Source organism: Micrasema longulum, unplaced genomic scaffold, assembly GCF_059751315.1.
Source record: "Micrasema longulum isolate JH-2025_06_02 unplaced genomic scaffold, ASM5975131v1 h1tg000896l, whole genome shotgun sequence".
Taxonomy (NCBI): domain Eukaryota; kingdom Metazoa; phylum Arthropoda; class Insecta; order Trichoptera; family Brachycentridae; genus Micrasema; species Micrasema longulum.
The window spans coordinates 257,247-276,208 of record NW_028278087.1 but is presented as its reverse complement, the minus strand read 5'-3'; the positions used below and the strand labels follow the sequence as shown (position 1 = coordinate 276,208).

Genomic DNA, 18,962 nt, shown 5'->3' with positions numbered 1-18,962 from the left:
AAGAACACAATTTAAATCAACAAACTAAAACCAATAAATTAAAATCAACTAACACGAATCTATTGCCAAGCTGTCTTGTCCTGCAAATATTCTTCGACTCTATAGTAGCTCTTTCCAAACAGCCTGTGGTTGGTTGTTTTTTTTGTTGGCAAAGCCTGAATTTCAAGAGGTACCTTATTGTAAAATCGTATGCAGTTTGAGGCAAAAGAATCATTGTTTTTTTGCAGTCTAGTAGTGGGAAAGCTAGCATATCTTTATTTCTAGTGTTAAAACTATGGAAATCTCTGTTTCTCCTAAAATCAACAATATTTTCATGTAAATACTTCAAATTTTCAGAAATATCTTGACATGTGACTGTCAATATATTGTTTTTTTTCAAATCTATCTCTAAGCGATTCTCGGAGATATTGTAAATTGCTCGAACAGCTCTCTTCTGCAGCACAAAAACAGAATCAACATCTGCAGCACCTCCCCACAACAGTATACCGTAAGACAATGCGGTGGAAGTAACTGAAATATATAAATTTAGCTGTTTCTACATTAGTTAGATGTCGAATCTTTTTAACAGGCTGCAGAACTAAGTATGTTCGATAAATTAGCTATATGTGGACCCCATTGAAGCTTAGAATCTAATTTTACACCCAAAAATACGGTGGTATCCACAAGATCAGGTTCTTTGTCTTCAAGTTTTACATAAAACATAGCTTGTTTGACATTATGTGTCACAAATCTAATACATTTAGTATTTTTTTCGTTTAATAATCGATTGTTGGAATTAAACCAATTCAACACCATGGAGAGAGCATTGTTTATTTGTCTCAAATTTAAAAAAAAAATGATCAAGTCGCTTTTTGCTATAGCAAGCCTAAACTACACGATTCTTTGATTATTTTGAATACCTGTATTTTACTTTTTTATTTATTAAAGGCCATCAGTCGAAAATACTCGTCCGGCTGGACGCAGACAATCTTGAAAAATGAAATCGTGTGGAGATAAGTCCGATCCCGTAGCGTCGTCTTCGCTTACTATTCATGAGGTACCGAGTTTGATTCCTGGCAGGGTGGACGTGAAATATTTATTTTAAAAGTTGCTTAAACAGCAATATTTCATTCTTAGTAGGACTGATCACCTTACCTTCCTGTAACATATGATTGAAATACGGCTTATAAATGTAATGCCCTATTTAACACTAGGTGCGGAAAAAGTAATGATGATGATTAATTGAAGGTTATTATTTTTTTAAACTTTGTGAATATGAAATGCCTCTAAGTTATTTGGTCTATTGAAGACTTTCATAGAAAAAAAAAATAGCATTTGGAACTAATCTGTTTGAGTACTCTTTGTAAATGTCACCAGTTAGGAACGGTAAAATAATAATAACAATAAGGTAAATACATGCTCTGTTAAGTTTAGAAGTAATCACAATAAAACAATTGGAATAAAGTATTTCACAGCGCGGAATGTCCGCCGAGCCGGAAAATTCTTTATTTTTCTCCACGCCTTTTTACTTCCCACTCATAAAATGGCCGTTCGGCGAATGGAGATGGCGGAGTGTTATTATTATATTTCACGATCAGCCACCTCTTCATATAAATCTTATCAGCCGCCACATTGTACGAGCGATAACTTTACTAAATTCAGGCCCATTGAGTTTAATTTCCTTATGATTTTCACGGTAGCACTAATATTTAAACTTTTTGTTTTACTAACTGAGATAAGTAAGTTTTAATCATTTGGAATTACCGCTACGACTACTTTTTTATATTTTTTTTATTTGTTTATTTTTCCATACACATATTATTTACATAGAAATATAAGTACAAAAATACACTTAAGAAAATACATCTTAAAATTAAGCTATGACATGAATTGGAAAAAAAGCCCACAAAGACTACAGCGTCTGAGCGTGGACCATTCCTTTTTTAATTATTAAAAAGTTTATAGCACATATATATGGTATGACATAACCATGAAAAGAAAAGAAAAATAAATAAAAGAAAAGAAAAAGAAAATAAAAAACAAATTAACATATGCTGAAAATACGAAAATATGATTTATTTGCAGTAAGAATTTTTTAAAAATTTTAATTAATTAATTTTTTTAAGAATACGTCTATCTGCTCTGTTTGCGTAGCGTGTGATGTTGACGACCTTATCTCCCTTAGTCCACTTCCTCCATTCTTAAAAGCGTTTTTTTTACATTTATTCTGTTTGCGTACGAAAGTTTCTTGTTTTTTTAGAGGTACAAAATATACTAACTTTATTTTATATCTTAAAAATATCAACAAAATTATTTAATAGTTACTTATTTGTTAAAATAAAAAAAACTTAAAAAAACAAATAAAAAAAGCAATTAAATAATGAAGTATACACGTAAATATAGTACACAATAGTCCCCCATAAAAAAGTAATAAATATAGAGCACTATAATCTAACAAATGTAAATTACAGTTCACAATTTTTGAAATTATTAAATAGAGTTGATTTAAATATGTAAAGTATAATTTATGTTAAAAATATCAGCAACTATTATAATACAAAATAATAAAATAAAGGTATTTATAAGTAAAAGGTGGACTTTTTGCCGCTAGCAATTTCGTACAGAATCAATAAGAATAATAATTTTAAAAAAATATTAGAAAAAAAAAGTTAATAAAAAAAAACATAAGTTGTGGTGGTTAGTGATTACATTATTTACAATTGAATTTACTCAGTTTCATCTTCTAAATATTCATGAATACTGTAGTAACATTTATCTATAAGAACGCTTTTAACACTCTTGCAAAATTTTTGATACAATTGATTTAATTTTATTTTTTTAAAGTTTATTAAATATTTCTACTGCTATGGAACTGGACCCTCATTTGGTAAACGATTTTTGGAATTTGCCAATGGAATTTTCAATTTACTTTTATTTCAAGTGTTGTGAACTGACTATTTTCCTGTTTGAAAAAATACTCTGGTCTTGATTTTACAATAAGGCAAAGTTCCATGATATGAATACCCGTCAATGTTAATGAATTCAGTCTTATGAAAATTGGCCCGCACGTTGCTAGGTAAACAGCATTTACCATTTTCTAACGCATCCTTTTACTATACGAGTATATTATATTACACTCTCGTGTGATAGTCGATGTCGGGGACCCGACATGACAGGCGAAAAATAACGAAAATACCTTTGAATTTCACGAAAAAAAATTAAAATTAAACTATCGCCTATTTAAATCGAACGTAAATCACTTACCCGCAATGCTTACTACTGACTAATAAATAAAAGCCTATTTGATTCGAATTTGTTTTGATAAAGAAAATAAATAATTGGCGATGTTTGTGGGATCGAAACACCATGATTAATTATTAACGGTTGGCACATAATATTTCCGATACACTTACGTCAATTGATTGTAAAAGAAATCTCGGACTTGGAGATAGTCACCTAAACTGGTTTGACATACGAGCGAGCAATAATTTATTCAAAATTCATTTTATTTACAAAATGAAGATGTTTTTCAATTGTGCCTTTAAACGAATAAATTATGCAAATGAGCCGCAGAATATATGTTGTACAAAGTGGTAATGTGTGTGTAGACAGAGTCGCTACGCGAGAAGTCGAAACACCTGATGTTTGCTCTTCATTACTGATTATTTTTATTTTCTTGGTATAATTGTTTTTTGGAACATGTGCCGCTTGCAACGATGTAAAAAACTGATATTGCGTGTTCTTAGCAGATTTAAATAAAACATTTAGTATTCTGATGAGAATCGTTAGGAAAATCACCGTAAACACAATGTTGGTACAGATAAAATATAATTACAATTAAAACAACAATAATGCAAAAACCCGATAGTCCACGTTACGGCGGTTTTACACGTATTGTGATTCATTCGAAACCCTGAAACATTTATTACTGACACAGTATCTTATTATTTAAGTTTTCAAATATAAAAGATAAAACCACTTCTTTTTTCTACCGTCCGGTTTCAAATCTGCCTTCTTTATCAAGGTATACTCGAGTAATGAATTCTTTCCCATTTTATTTTTACAGTGATTACTAAATATTACATTGATACATACGGAGCTTATAAGTCTTACTCCGATTATCACATTGTTAATCTCTTTGTCCTGTACTGAGGTAAATTTTACAAAAATCGTCGGTTCTTGTCTGAAGTTTACAATTCATGGCAGTTTATGTCATCCCAGCGTAGGCTGGCACCTAAAAAAATGTAAATAGTCTTTTCGACCATTTTTTTAGACTCCGCCTGCGCGAAGTGTTTTCGCCCACGTGTCATATTTAGTAATCAATGTAATATTTAGTAAATAGTGTAAAAATAAAGCACGATGAAATTCATTAGTTGAGTTTCTTAAATAAAGAAGCTTGTGTAGCCTTGAAACCGGTCGGAAGAAAAAATTTCAAATAAGTGGTGAAAAACAAAGTCGTTTGATATATATATTATTATAATAATTAACCACAAGGTTAGTGCTTTAAATATAAATTTTAAACTGAGTTTTTAACTCTTTTTTTTTATTTTTTACCGACCGGTTTCAAAGCTACAAAAACTTATTTATCAAATGTCAAATGTATGAAAATCATGTTCATCCAGCACTTTTAGCTTCAATTGCGATTTATTTATTTTTTATCGTTTTGAGGTGGCTCGTTTTTATCACAGAAGTCTATTTAAAATACGAAAGAGAAATACTCAAATTTTAATTTAGCATAGAGCGCGGAGTAAATTTTCGGCGACACTATTAGTTGAATTTGATCATATGACGTCAGAGGTGATGCGATTAAAACGAGTATCGACAGGTCAGTAGAGCATACCGAGGTAGACAGAGATAGTAAGTAGGAAAGTTAAGTGTACCGTCTCGGTATGTATCGATGAAGATAACGTTTGTAATTGCGGTCCAGGGCAATTCTAAACGGAACTGCGCGCGAAGAAATCGCCCTGTTAGCGTGTATCTAGTACGTAAATACGCGTTAAAAATGCATTTTCTACGCGCGCTCTTGCGTTTAGAATACCACCCCAGGTGCCACACTGCGGATTTGTCGCCAGAGCCAGCGTATAAATATGCAACGGATATTATACAAGACCAAGTATTATGAACGATAATGTAGTATTTTTGTATACAGCAAACTAGTATATTACGTGACACACAATTAACATAAGTAAATATTATTATGAATATAAATATTCCAGTAGGTGTGTGAGGTAATAGATCTTAATACTGCAGCGCGACACGATGTAAACTGTTCATAATTGATTTATCGATTGAGGTTTATTGGAACAGAGAGAAAAAACATTTTGAGTAGAGAATATAGAAGTCTAGGCGTTTACAGAGCCTATAACATGTCATTGGCTAGATCGGGTTGTGGTCCCGTGGCTAGTGTCTCGGACTCACGGACCAAAGGTCCCCGGTTCGAATCCCACTCTACCCCAACTTGATTCCATTTTCTAATAGTGAGTTATTTACAACTCGTTGAAAATGGCCCTGAAAATGAAATATTTGGGTAAATCATAAGAACGCAAATATTTTTTTTTTTTTTAAAAGTGGCTAGTTTACACACTGTGTAACATTCAAGACTATGTCTATGTTTTAACATCCACATTTCCTCAACTCTTCCAACTGTTCTGTTTTGCAAAGTTTAAGTGCTGAAAAGTGTGATTCATCTGGCAAAGTCGACATGTATTTTATGTTATTTATTTTGGTTCACAAACAATAAACAATACACATGACATTGGTATAATAATCACAACTTGTTATTTTAGATATTGTTCAACAATTATATGTGAACACAGCATGCGCAAATAAAGAAAAAAAAATAGTTTAAATTAGGTATTTTTTTTTAATTGGCTAGCTTATTTGAATTATATGATTGTTATAAAAGTTACCACAATAAGTTTTTACTAACAGGTTATTCAAATTATTTTACCTAACTAACATAAGTGATTATTTGATTTTATAAATTGCGTTACAGTTTTTTTATAATTATTTAATGTATCGTTAAAGATATCAATATCAGATATGAGGAAATATGATTGTTAAAACCAAAATGTTTTCCATCTCTGTTGCAACAAATTGAAATATTAATTTATTTATGCTTTATTAAGCTAGTTCGTAACATCTAAAGAACATAAACATCAAAAACCATCGCAAAGTTCTAAAAGTTATGTTAACTTAACTTTAATTGCGTCCTTACGATACTTACACGAAGATGATGCTTAATTATGTCGTTTCTAGAGTACTTTAGATTAGCTGAACTAAGTGTTTAAATAATGATTACATTTAGGTACTTCGGACTAATAAATAATAATAAATAAGCAGTAAGATAAAATATAAATGTCACGGTTAAAGGTTTAAATTGTGCAAGGATGTTGTTAGCCTTATTGAGGTAAACGTGCACAGTACGTAAACCATACCATACTCGGGTGTACGCAGTGGTAAGAGCAGTAGGTGGCGGCTAGCAGACCAGTGTTGGTCAGCTGGTAGCCAGTGTAGCCCGTGTAGCCCGTGTAGCCAGTGTAGCCAGTGACTAGTGCCAGTACTGCTAGTGCTAGTAGTCGGGTACTGGGGAGTGCCGCAGGCCGGTAACCGGTTTGCAGTGACCGAGAGAGGAACGGAGTTAATCATGCCAACTTATGGCAAAATGCACTCAGATCCATATCACAGCTAAACTGAATACTAATTACGACACAAATTCATTTTATTGCCAACAGATGTGATGCTTTTATCATCATCATTCCCCTTCCGCACCCAGCGGTGCGTAGGGCACTTCATAGGTAAACAAAATGCAGCGTAGTTCGATCATCGGTTACACGAAAGTAAGGTGATCATTAATATATTACAACAAAGATGAAGAACATTTTAGAGAAGGTAATATAGAAGTTTAGGCATCTACGGAGCTTATGAATTTGCTAGTTTAAGTGGCCACTTTGCACACTGTGTAATATTAACAGCTCCCCTGGGAGTTGAATCCAGTCTATGTCAGCAAAAATTTGGACCAACTCAAAATATTGTTGATAAATCCACCTAGTTCATGAAGAAGTATAGACATTGAAAAAAAAATTTTTCAGGCGTTGCCTAGTATGTACATAGGTGAAATATTTACATTAAATTAATCTCACCCGCATAAATAAAGGTTTTAGCTCATAGGTCATAAGCCCTGTAGATGCCTAAACTTCTATATTACCTTCTCTACGATGTTTTTCTTCTGTGTTGTAATATGTTAATATTAACAGCTCCCCAGGGAGTTGAATCCAGTCCTTGTCTACATGCTGAGAAAATCCTGATTTGCCCACTTTAGTATATCCTTCCTGTTCCAACAGTTTTAGATACAATTTAAGTAATGAAATTGAATAAAAATCTTTTTTTTTTAATATAAACCTTTTATATCATAAGCAAGGTAAATAATAACGCAACTCCCTTATAAAAAATAAATAAATAAAAAGTCTGTCTACAAAAAATTGGACAAGCTCACAATAATGGTAAGGTGATCAGTCTTACGGTTCAGGTTTCAGTCCAGGAACAATGAAATATAGCAGTTTAAAAAAACATGGAAATTAATATTTCGCGTCCGCCATGCCAGGAATCAAACCCAGGACCTCAAGAATGGTAGACCAGGAGGCGGAATAATATCCACACAATTCTCTACCAATCTCTGCGATGAAGAAAAAAGTAATGTGTGTGAAATAGAACCAGAATTTTGAATAAGGAAATCGAGTGGAGATTCTTTAATACTACGATGATTTTTTGACATAAAACATCGCTTCTAGGGAACTAGATACATATACGTATTTACAAAGAATCATTTCAATCAGCAGACGTACGAATATCCAATTCTGGATGAAATCCAAGTAAACGACATATTTTCCACTATGCTTGAAGTAATTTGTACTCTTCAATTATTTGTACGCAATTGAAAAAACTAACAAAAAACAGCCTAGAGAGATTTATATCAGCTGTCGGCGTGAATGTCGTGGTGTAATGGTCAGCGCATTTGCTTACTATGCAAGAGGTCTCGGATAGATTGCCGGCATGGTTGATATGAAATATTATTTAAAAAGGTGTTTTTACACTAGAATATTTCATAGTCCCTGGACTGGTACCTGAAGCGTGAGACTGATCAGCTTACCTTCATGTAACAAAAAATGATCAAGATATGCTGCGATTGGTGTACCAATGCAGTGCCCTATGCACAATTAGGTGCGGAAAGGGAATGATGATGACGATGATGTCGGCGGGAAGAGGAAGAGCACCAATTGAATTGAAGAACACCACTGGCGCTGAACAAGGATCAACCAGATCGGAACTGCGACAGGCTGTTGAGCGATTGCAGCCATCCGCCTATAGTCTCGGAGCCAATCGGAGGCTGACGGAGTTGGAACTGACCAGTAATAAGAAATCAACGGATGAAGAAGAAAATGAAACTTTCTATTTAAGACAAAACAATAATTATGCAAGTCTTCATTGGTAATCGAATGGCTGGAAGTGCAACGGTGGGATATACCGTGCTGAAAGGTATGTGCCTATAAAATGTCGCGAAACGCCATCTTGCACGAAAATAGCGAGACTCCCTGTAATTCCGACTCCCTGGCGTCCTGGGGTGGTCCTTGTGATACCGCGATTCCCAGTGTGATCACCGACCTAACAATCAGGGTCATAGCAAACAGGGAGAGGGCGCATGGCGAATCTGCGGCGCCGCAAAACTGAGACTCACCAGCTAGGAGAAGGTAATTCCTAGAGTAAATTCCCGGAGAAGGGAACGGGAAACCACTCCAGAGATATTCCCTAGAATATACAATCGAGAAAAACATTCGCTAACGTCGGAGCACCTAGCGCGGCACACAGTGAAGTAGAAGCCTCTATTGTATTTGAAATACAAATGATAAATTCTCTAGAACAAATAAAAAATGTTTTTCGAACATTCCGAGTAAATAATGTAAGTAAATATACAACATTTCTCATGTGTTGCGTGGCTAGTTAGGTTCTCCTCGGACAGAATAAGTGATGATGTTCAATATTGAAGGAGATAAGATGGATGCCAGTATCGGGAAACGCTCAGTGCCGAGGAGCAACAGTTGGCTAGTTCGCGAGTCGAGGAGGAATAAATCCAGCAGACGGCAGACGAGGGCGCGGCTGAGGTGGAGCTAAACCGAGCGTTATCTGGCAATAAAGATAGAAGATTTAGCATTTTGCACATGACAATACATTTCAAACACGTCAAAGCGCCCAACTAAACTTCAAACTTTTTTTTTTAATTGATAAAAAATATCTTATTTTAAATTTTTAGCTTTTTTGTTAAGTATAACATGTCGCGTAGTATTTTTTGCCTTTCCACCGTCGACAGGTGATTTTTTTGTTTTTAAATACCTGTATGTCAAAATAGTATTTTCCTTAATGTAACACGACCTTAAAAAACAATTTCTGGAGGGATGTTCTAGCAGCCTTTTAAAGAAATTACACCAGCGAATATTATTTAAGACATCGTGCGATATGCGTAACTGGAAACCTACTGCATATGTTTGTAATATATAAAAAAAGAGTATCTGATGGATAAAAAATATCACGAAAAAAATTTAAGTTAAGGGCGTAATAAAAAAAAAATAGAAAATCATAATATCATGACGGCCTCGGTGGTATAGTGGCTAGTACGCGTGGTTCGATCGATGCTTTGAAGTTTAATTTCCGGTGATATTACGTTAATTAAATGTGAATTTCCTAATGCGTAGCCGATACTGCATTTTTAGAGCAGTAATTTTGATAGAAAATATTTTATCAAAACAAACTTAATATTTTATATTTTGAAGTTTGTGTTCTACATAGAACTTAAGAAGCATTTGTGCAAAATCCATAAGGTTTGATTTCCTAATTTTAATTTATTTATTGTTCTTTTTTAAAGGAACATTATTATATACAATGAACGTTGTTCGGTTTGATGTTGGGAAATAACTGTTCAACAAAGCACATTAAAGAAAGAGATGTTTGGAAACTCAAATTTAATAATCCCTTGTTTAAAACTTGTGTGAAACTTCCAATTTACTGATAATAAAGCCGTCTGTAACAGATCGAGAACGCTAACTTCATAAACAGGAAAATACCAGACATCAAGGCAGAAACATTTATTAAAATATTATGTTTATCATAACAAATTGCGTTTAACGGCCGTGAAAACTAGCGTTAACTTTAAGCATAAAAATAATATTGATGGAAAATGAATGCATAAATTTAAATCGAGGTGACAAATTAAAATTCAATGAAAATTGGTCAATAAATACCAGCCAGATAAACAATTTACCAAGGACAACGCAATGCGAAAACTTACTGGCGAATTCGCCTTGAGACGGCAAAACATTACACCAGGAAATAAATACTTGTATTTTTATTAAAAGGGCGCATGTTTTGAATTGTAATTTAATCCGTCGGTACATCTTACAAAGTGAATGAAAAACTCACCCGCCAACTTCACACATAGTTTCCTTTTAATGTATAAGGAAGAGGTCTGCGCAATCGAACTTACCTGAAACAAGAGATAACATAATATTAGACAACATGATCTACGGACACACAATTATGCTTAAAAATGCACTCATTTTTAAAAGTTCAATCGAAGTAAAAGTCGATTTTCTCTTTCTCTCTCTCTCCAGTGGAATTATGTCATACCGATTTCCCTGGATGTTGGCTCAGGTAGAACCTACATTTTTCACATAGAGGAATAAATTAATAATCTTGATAATTATATCTAACTAATGTGATATTTAACATATTTCAACAGAGATGAAGAACATTTTAGAGAAGGTAATATTCACCATTCTGCCCATACGTGAACATCTATATTCCTTTAATTCGTTTATCTGTTGATGTTTGTGAAGTTAAAGAGCTGAAACCTTTATTTATGCGGGCAAGATTCGTCTAATTGAATTATTTCACCTACATACTAGGCAACGCCTGAAAATGATATTTTTTCAATTTCTATACTTCTTCACGGACCAGGTGGATTTATCAACAATATTTTGAGTTTGTCCAAATGTTTGTAGACAAGGACTGGATTCAACTCCCCGGGAGCTGTTAACATTAGACTTCGATAATACATTCTCTAAAATGTTCATCGTCTCTGTTGTAATATGTTAATGTTAACAGCTCCTCGGGGAGTTGAATCCAGTCCTTGTCTACAAAAATTTGGATAAACTCAAAATATTGTTAATGTGATATTTAATCACAACTACATAGTTGTTCGGATTCAGTCCAATCGCCAATCCAAGTCCAAGTCCAATTTATCGAACTGTGTTTTCGATATTTAATCACAGAAACGTTTTCATAAAAATAATAATGTAACTAGGTCAAATGATAAAAATTTCAAGTCCTTTTCAGTTGTTCAATAAAGCAGATCAATTTGACGGAACAAATAGAAAAATGAGTGTGATGATTAAGATGGTACAGTAAAAGTGATCCTTCCACACACCCGAAAATCGTTTTGAAGACCGAGGGTCTCACCATCGGTTTCTAATAACGATAGTAACTACCTTAATCATTTTGAAGAATCCGAAGCATGTGAAAACAAACTAAATTGTGTTACTTAAATTGTAAATTTAAAAAGTTAATTCATTTATCAATAGAATCAGTTTTTGAAGCGCCCTTGAGGTATTGTATTACGAAAAAGGCACTGTATAAGTTATCCATAATAATACTAATACCTGCAGAGTTAAGGGACGTGATATTTCTCTCTGTGATGGAATATTATTTTTGATCAGATGTTCATAATATAAAATAATATAATCTAGCTTAGTAAGAAGTTCAGTGGTATGGGAAATTGGATAGAAAATTTGTTTCTTATACACGGTAAAAATAAGAGCACTTAATTGTACGGCGAAGTTTCTCGAAATTAATGAAAAAAAAAATACTTTGAAACGTCACAGGTTCACGTGAACCCGCGTTAAAAATAAACCAATCACATTCAAAATCGGGTTGTGGTCCCGTTGCTAGTGTTGCGGACTCACGGGCCAGAGGCCCGAGGTTCAAACCCCACTCTACCCCAACTTGATTTCCATTTTCCATTGCCGCCCTCTCGCCCGATGTTGCCCTCTCTGCCCACACACTGCTCTACTCGCGCAATTAATCGCGACGCTCCGCACTCCGCACTTGTCATTTTTCTTTGCTATACAATGGACGACGAAACTGTGGCAGCGTGCGCGCTATGCATTTTCAGTATAGCTAATTATTTAAATGTCATACAAAGAAATATACATCCATCAAAAACAACGCGTGCGTCTTGTGTGAGCGCTCGATGCGTACTGCAAACACGCGATTATGTGGCCAGCTACTCACGCTCATGTTGCCGATCCTTTGACTCGCGCTCAAAAACCGACGAAATAGGGAGCGGTGGGCACTACGAGGTACATGACGTGCGGCATGACGAGTAGTGTTGCCACACTACGTCTCAGCCTCCTTTCCTCGCTACTTCCCATGCCGATCGTCGAGTATAGGGCAGGCCCAAAAGAGAAGTTAGTTGCGCCCGCGCCCCCTCCGCAGACATGACAGGTAACTCTTCCCGTAGTGAGATTTCCACCAAGACCGAAGAGACTTATCGATCTATGTAGTTATTCCAGATGTTTCAATCAGTTAGGAACGGCCGGCTCGGGTCTACCGTAAGTGCTACCGAATAAGATCGGTTTGACAGGAGCCAAATATGGTCAGCAGTACCAGCTGTCAATTAGGATGATAGATGTCTGCGGAGACTCGCTGGGACCAAACTGAGTTAAGATAATAGAATAAGAATAGATCATGCATCAGAAGGGGAAATCATATTTACTGTCCGAAGTTGACACTAAAAACGATGAGTAAATAAACATCAATGAAATTAATTGTATAAATGCATCTATTGACCCTTTCAGACCAAAAATAATTCCTGTGAATATAAAAACGTGTACTATAGGAACTGTTTGCGAATTTTCGTTTTTTTTTTATTATATGACATATTTTAAAAATTATTTAACGTCCAGTTTTAATAAACAATGGCTCTTTTACTGATAATCAATCGACAAAAATAATTTAAAATGTGTGATTAAATTACAATCCATTCAATCAATTTAATTTTTCATATTATTTTAATTTTATTGAAATATGTTTAAAACTTGCCTTAGATACTTAAAGGGACACAGAATTTCAGAAAAAAATAATCAAGGCCAACATGAACATACCAGAGAAAAGGTAAAAATCTGATTCCTATTTAGAAAAAAGGCGAAGTCACAAAATTCAATTTTATATGAGGCAGTAAAAAAATATAATGATATGGAAAAAAAAAACATTAATTTATGAAGAAAAAAATAATCGAAATTCAAACAGAGGGTTGAGAAATATGTGCCAAACAACTTATAAACTTAAATATATGTATATTGTTATTATTAGAGCATACATAAGCATATTTATGTTTGTGTGTGCCTTATTTCAAGATGCAAAATATAGATAAAAAATAAATAAAAAGACTTCATTAAGGTAAGGACGACAGAAGAAAACAAATATGCCAGAAACCAGATGTCAAAGTTAAAAACAAACATTTCTGTGTAATGCTGATTACCAACGAATGCAAAAAAAAATGTGACTTTGTGAATTGTGAAAAATAAACTAAACGCATTTTTTATTTTTTTTATTTTATTTATTAAATCATACAAAATTTATTTTTTTTGTACTCCCAGGAGTTACAACAAACTCATTTTGGGACAGAAAAATATTTACACATAGGTATGTTAACAACAATAATATAGCAACAAATAGTAATAAAGTAACAAGTAATAATATGTACACAAAAACTGAAATAAGATAGCAAGCAAATATATGATACAAATCATACATCCGCTTACCATCCTTTAAACAATCCATAATAAAAATTAAAAATAAAATTGTTATATTTACATATTGCAAGAAAGAAATATTTAAGGGAAAAAATAACTAAATTTCACCCTCCACGTACCTCCTCAAGTAGTAATTTTTTAAATGAATACAGTTATTTATTGACGTTCTATAGGACTCCGGTAGCCTGTTGTACTCGCTACAAGCAAGGTATAGCAGAGACCTTAGACCATACCTTGTCGTGCGTGATCCAGGTACGTGAATATTTTGACGCTGTCGCTGTCATATGAATGATGTAATAACTTATATTTACATATAAGTTATCAATTAAAAATACCTGGTACCCTTTTACTTATTTATTCGACCGATTATTCTCATATTTTCTCCCCAGATTATGGCACTAGAGCGTTGATTATTTACACACCAAGTATCACAATATTTGAGTTTGTCCAAATGTTTGTAGACAAAAGACTGAATTTCACCCCCTCGGGAGTCATTAAGATTAACAAATTACAACAGGGATGCAGAATACCTTAGAAAAGAGAATATGGAAGTCTAGGCATCTACAGGGCTTATGACCCGTCATTGGCTGGTTTAAGTGACCACTTTATACACTGTGTAACATTCACCATTTTGCCTATGTTTGAACATCCATATTTCTTCATTTCTTCAATTTGTTGATTTTAGTGAAGTTAAAAAGCTGAAACCTTTGTTGTTGTGAAGAGATTCATCTGACTGAATAATTTCACATACCAGGCAACGCCTGAAAACAATATTCCAATTTTGAAACATCTTCTTGGACCAGTTGGTTTTTATTACAATAGGTCACAATAAGTCAATTAGGTCATAAGCCCTGTAGATGCCTAGACTTCCGTATTCCCCTTTCAAAGGTATTCTCCATCCCTGTTGTAATTTGTTAACACTATGTATCCACCGTTTGCGTGTTATAGTTTGTTTTTTTGCTGTCGGTAAATTGTCTTTTATAAGAGCTAGGACCATAAAAAATCGTTAAAGCGCTTGAATTTATCTGCCATCTTCGAACGTACGGTAGACAAATATGATGACTATTTTTGAAAAACGCATAACGTGCCAACACGTGGCCGACAGACAATATTTCCGATGCTCTTTCTTATCAGAGGGAAATTTATACAAATCTAAATCAGTTCTGCTTTGGGGTAGGAAAAACGGGAGTACGAGACCTCGATTTTGTCAATTTTAGCTAAGCATAATCAGTACGACATGCAGTAGTTTTTTCGCACAGTACTCGAGGAGGCATCTGCAAAAGAGTGAGAGAAAAACTATCTCCATTACTTATTCTCCGAACCACTTTTTTATCGCATATCCTCTCAATATACTCGTACCTACGGAAAAAATAACTTTTCGTTAAACAACTACAAGACGAATTACATATTATTTGGGATGCAAAAAAGTATGTTGATAGATAAAAGGCGCTGTTTTTCTTAACATTAAAATACTTTTAAAACTTCAACGCTGAAAAAACGTCTCATTGCGATGGTGGAATATCAATTTTAAAATGCGTGAAATACGTACCTTCAAAATAGTTAATCCGCTCTGTCGCGGCCATGTTCGGTGAAAAAACGTCTGGCTGCTCTCATCAATATTCATGTGCTCGCGTAAGGACAACTAATAATACCAAAATCGGCGGTTACAGCATCCATATCTGAATTTCAAGCGAGGCAGTTTGCTGACAAAAACTACACAAGAAAATAGTGCAAAAATCAAACAGAAAAAAACACAGGAGAGTGCCAACTACACTCGTTTTTATTATTTATGTAGATCCTAACGCGAGGTCGTCTACTCGTACTTATAAAATATTATAATCCTCGATATTTTTGTACGAAAAAAGCTTGGTTTCAAATAAACTTTGTTGTTTCATGAATTATATAAAAATCCGATATAATCGATACTTATTGAGCATTTCTATTCTAAACTGTAATTTATAATTATGTAGGTATATTTCTTTTTTAACGGATAAATCTTACTTTATATCAAAACCAAATTGAGTTCAAGAATTCAAATATTTCAATTAGAATAGATTTTGCGTAGATTCATCTTTGTGTTATGGATGAAACCGATAGTCGGAAATAAAATATTAGAGACAAATCACTTAAATGCAAAGGTTAACATAGTATTACGTAAAACCTATTTGAACATAGGATACTAAAATCCACTTTACTTGTGTGCGCTTTTTGTGTAATTTGAACTAATCAAACCAAAAATGGCATACATACTTACAAATATACATAGGTAATAATATTAATAGAAAGGGATTCTAATATATTTCGGACATTATATTGCTAGAAAGAGGAAACGAGGAGTCTCTAAAAGCTGGTAGTAAAAAAGACAATATAAGGGGAGCAAGCAAAAGGACAGTCTGTTATAAGATAGACGACCAAATAAAGGGAATATCGGCGTCCTTATTGCCCCGCTAGTTGCACTTAATTTGGCCCGGAGAAACTGAGGCGTACCATACACCTACACCTAGAGCCTGACTTTGACGTTTTGCGTCGAGTAAGACGATGATATTAAATAATATATGATCTTCTTCAGATTTTTTCTCTCCACTGCAAGATAAAGCCTCTCGAGGCAATGTCGTCGGCCAATCGAGGCCTTCCAGCACCCCTTATTTACCCGTGGTCTCCACATTATTATTCTGGGTGTCTAGCTGTCTAAGTGCGCGGCCTACTGTAGTTTTTATTTTGCTCTACGATCCATGATATCTACGACTCCGGTTCGGCGTCCGATTTCTTCATTTCCTATTCTGTCTCTTAGGCATACACCGAGCATCTGTCCTTTCGTGGATCATTGCGTGCATTTTAGTTTCTGGTTACTTTTATGTGTTAAAGACATGGTTTATAGTCCGTATGTCGTCACTGGCAATACACAAGATTCGCAGACTTGTCTTTTTAAGCTTAATGGGACTATTTGCGCTTATTTTCGAAAATTTCCATAACTTGCCGAAAGCAGCCCAACTAAGCCCTATTCTTCCAAAACCCAATACCACATTTGACTTTGAGTCCTAGGTATAAGTATACGTCGTATACATTTATCTAATAATATTCATGTACAAGTTTGATGATTTCTACTTATTTATACAAATGTCTCAATTAAACCCGCGGCGAAGTGAAGTAACAGTCCGCGTAACGTCCCGGCAGGTGGAGCGAAGACCGGCCGGTGCGGTGTGGTGGCGGCGGGCACAAGTAGGTAGTGGTATTGTAGGTATGTCCTTCCATTCGAGCCGAGAATGTTCGGTACGCGGTTCAATCAAACCGCGCACTCCCACGGGACGCTAATTAATCCCGACCTTGCGTCAGTGTGTCCATTCATTACGGCGTATTGAAATGTCACCATATACGGGAGGTGTATAAATCTAACTCATCCGATGCGAGGCTTGTGGATATAAAATATAACTCATACACTATCCAGTGTTTTAAATGAAAGGAATTTTATAATTAGCATCCTTAATTATTTTTCCCCCGACCGGTTGCCGGATATCATAGCCAAATAATATTATTATCCGACGAAACCTAGTTATTCAGAAGAGAAAAATATCAATAAAAAATTGTTTTATTATTTTTTTAATCAAGGAATTAAGAAAAGGCAACAGACCTCTATAGTTCAGTTTTTTATTTATTATTAATTAAACATATAATACATGAACAAGATATTACTCTTCCAGGAATTATTATAAAAAAACTCCTTCGGGAACGTACATAAAAAAAAAACATTTTTGTGACAATACGTAATATCAGTTAATACAATCCAAAACAGTAAGAAAACATTATATAAGAAACAAAAAACACAGTATTATACACCATCTATTTAAATAACACCAATAACTATAACTATCAAAAAGATTTAAGTATATATAATTAAATTGCGACCCTTTTAGATTTGCTATTCGACTCTTAGTTTTTTAATTCATCAGGCAGTTTATCAAATTAGGAATGACCAATATTTTCCAGAGACTTATTGCTGATCTTCGTTGAGCAAAATTTAGATACATTTTTTGAGTTTCGTTTATTGTGGTTGTGAATATTATGGTTAAATATGTATTTTAAATTTGTGTGAGCAGAAAAGTTTATGATATTTCAAATAGGCTTGGTGATGTCATGCAGTGGCATTACCTTGGAAGGAAGTATTTTTGTCTCTCGGTAGATATCCTCGACATGGGAATCCCATTTCAGCCCAAGAATGTTTCTCAGAGCTCTGTTCTGAAGAACTCGTTTCTCCGAGATCTGATTTTTGCTGGCGAAGCTCCATATACATGATAGATAGGATAAGTGGGAATGTATCATAGCGTAGTAGACGGCAAACAAAACGAGATGAGGAAGCAAGCCACGAAGTCTATGCAATACGCCAGTTACGGGTGCTATTTTTGATTTTACATGTTCAAATTGGCAACTCTATGAATGTTCGGAGTCAATAAATAGTCCCAAGTATTTAGTAACATTGGTCTTTTCAAAATTGGTATTTAAATCCTGCTTATTCCCAAAAATCTTGTACGATTTTTTTTAACATTCAGACTTAATTATTATAATTTAATCTCACCATTTAATATTTTTTAAATGGTGTAAAAAGGGTTAATTTCGTACAAAAGAAAGGAAAAAGGTTCCAATACTTGCATTATTTTTAACCTTGCTTATAATATACAAGATTTATATTTCAAAAATATGATTTTTCTGATATTATATTACTTTATTTTTGCTAAACTGTTGTAATCTGGAAGGATATTCTAAAGTGGGCCAGTCAGGAACTTCTCAGCATTTGCCTTATGTGAAATAATAATATTAATAATAATATTTGGCTGATTTATTTAGCGCCATTTTTGTAAAAAAACACCTCAAGGGCGCTTTACAATTGTATATCTAAACTTACATTCTAACTACACTAAAGTGATATATTATATTTACAGATTTAAAATTGAGGGTATGATAGTCTAAAGAAGTGGGATTTTAGTTGGGATCTGAACTGACTGGGACTGTCGATGATTCGTTTGAAGGCAATTGGTTCCAGGTAGAGGGGCCGGCAGCGGCAAAAGCACGATCTCCAAATCTAGTGTTTGGGGAGCGCTGGATTTCGACAAGTTTTCCTCTTCCTGA

At 34.2% G+C, this 18,962-nt stretch overlaps 1 protein-coding gene and 1 long non-coding RNA gene across 5 annotated transcripts in view; one reads left to right on the top strand and one right to left on the bottom strand.

The window, feature by feature from the left end:
• The window catches only part of LOC148278305 (uncharacterized), a 396,029-nt gene that overhangs the window by 156,176 nt on the left and 220,891 nt on the right, over positions 1 to 18,962 (bottom strand). The gene's annotated exons all lie outside the window — the stretch shown is intronic.
• LOC148278306 (uncharacterized) lies at positions 5,529 to 7,658 on the top strand. The gene is made up of 2 exons (XR_015823220.1): positions 5,529 to 6,974; positions 7,031 to 7,658. It is a non-coding gene; the product is annotated as an uncharacterized LOC148278306 (long non-coding RNA).